General features: G+C 43.2%; 1 pseudogene; it reads left to right on the top strand.

The window, feature by feature from the left end:
* The first annotated feature begins 817 nt into the window (after positions 1 to 817).
* Positions 818 to 1,775, top strand: LOC149252498 (14-3-3-like protein GF14-C pseudogene; annotated as a pseudogene).
* The last annotated feature ends 429 nt before the right edge of the window (positions 1,776 to 2,204 follow it).

Genomic DNA, 2,204 nt, shown 5'->3' with positions numbered 1-2,204 from the left:
AACAAGAGCAATTGCTGCAGTCCCTGCAAAAAAATTGATTTGGTTTTTAGATATTTCTATCTAACAAAATTCATTTGCTTATCAATTTTAATGTTTACATAATATAATGTTTACGTGCGTGGATGGCCTTGGGTGGATTATGTGGGTGGAATATCAGAGAATAGAGCGTTGGATGGCCAGTGGCATTGGGATTTGTTCATAACTCTTATCTTACACGTAGAACAGGAACTCACTTTATGTCATCTCAAACCCTTTCTCTACATATGTCCAGTGTTCAAAATTGAACAAGTCACAGCCCTTCTAGAAGGGTCTAGCACGTCTCGGGTGAGGTTAAAATTAGTCGTCAAAAAAAGGCTAGTTTTTATTTCTACTGGTTTAAAAAATAAATATGAGGAAATCCCCCCTGAAGGGCTGCCACAGGCTGGATAAGTTGCCAGATATGTCTGGACCCTGCTTGCACTTGCCTTTCTTTCTTTTCTGAAATCGTATGCAGCCATTGTTTCAATGGTTTGTTGCAGCAATTACTTCGAAAGTTCGAGGAGGGTTAAAGTCATTGAGCCATCGTTTCAACTGTCAGTTCCAACAATTACTTCCAAGTCATACGATTTTGTAATTAATAGCTATGACTCTCTAGCGACCTACTAAACCCTTGCAATCCCTTCCCTGTACAACCGTTCATTGTGTTGTGCTGCTAATTTCACAGAAAATCCAATCAAAGTACTTGGTTCTGCCATTTTAGCGTGTTTCTTCATTGAAACGGCCATTTCTTGAAGATCCAGAAGCGAAGTTAAGTTAGGTTTTTAAGATCTGTGCACAAATGGCGGCAACGACGATGTTGGAGTCATTGCCGGAGGAGAATGTATACATGGTGAAGATGGTTGAGTAGGCAGAGCACTATGAGGAGATGGCGGAGTTCGTGGAGAAAGTGACCAAATGCGTGGAGGTGGACGAGCTCACAGTGGAGGAGGGCAACCTGCTATCTATCGCCTATATGAGGAGATGGCGGAGTTCGTGGAGAAAGTGACCAAATGCGTGGACGTGGAGGAGCTCACAGTGGAGGAGCGCAACCTGCTATCTATCGCCTACAAGAACGTGATTCATGCCCGCATGGCCTCCTGGAGGATCATCTCCTCCATCGAGCAGAAGGAAGAAATCAGGGGCAATGATGAGCATGTGGTGGGAGTATAGGAACAAGGTGGAAGTAGAGCTTTCCAATATCTGCGAGGGTATTCTCCGCCTCCTCGACTCCCATCTCATCACTTCTTCCACCGCTGCGGAGTCCAAGTTCTTCTATCTTAAGATGAAGGGTGATTACCATCGATACATTACTGAGTTTAAGACAGGCGTCGAAAGGAAGGAGGCCGCTAAGAACACTTTTGTTGCTTACAAGTCTACGTAGGATATTGTTGTAGCAGAGCTGACTCCAACGCATCCTATTAGGCTAGGGTTGGCTCTTAACTTCTCTGATTTTACTATGAGATTTTGAATTCGCCAGAGCCTGTAATCTATTAAAACAGACATTTGATGAGTTGATTGCGGAGTTTGATACATTAGGTGAAGATTCTTCCAAGGACAACACTCTCATCATGGTTCGTGACAATCTAACGTTGTGGATTGCATAGGTGCGTGACAATCTAACATTGTGGACTGCATAGGTGCTTGACAACCTAACATTGTGGACCGCAGATATGCAGGAGGATCTATGGAAGAGATCAAAAATTAATTTATTCAAAAAAGTTTCCACCGTTGTTGAGAAAAAGAGAAGACATTGTTGAGGGCAGGAGAGAATATCGAAAGAGGGATGGGGATGTTTGTGTATGGAGGCACCAATGCGAATGCTCCCATTGCATGCAGTTCATTCATGTATATAACTCTTCTGAAGGGCCTCCTGGGCACAAGGGAACTCCACATACAAACTCTCCAGGCTCTGGGTTTTTGCGCGTTGCATCGCACTATCGTCAAGAATAACACCTCCACGGTCAGAGGTACGATTAACCAGGTGTGCTCTTCAGTCACTCACACCTTGTCATTTTTTTAAATTTTCTAGTGAAACCATGGAGGAACTATGAAGCTCTTATCGTGTACAACAACATCTTGAATGTGGCCTCTTTCTAGTTTTACATGCTCGATAAGTAGGGAATAAATGCACCATTTTCAGACAAGATTTTGCTCTATTCTAGCGAGCCAAATTCAACCCAAATCAC

Source organism: Pinus tabuliformis, chromosome 7 (genome assembly GCF_031772625.1).
Source record: "Pinus tabuliformis cultivar Carrire ecotype Pingquan chromosome 7, CPIR1, whole genome shotgun sequence".
NCBI classification, from domain to species: Eukaryota; Viridiplantae; Streptophyta; class Pinopsida; order Pinales; family Pinaceae; genus Pinus; species Pinus tabuliformis.
The sequence above is the reverse complement of the archived record's forward strand: the minus strand, read 5'-3'. Positions and strand labels throughout refer to the sequence as shown.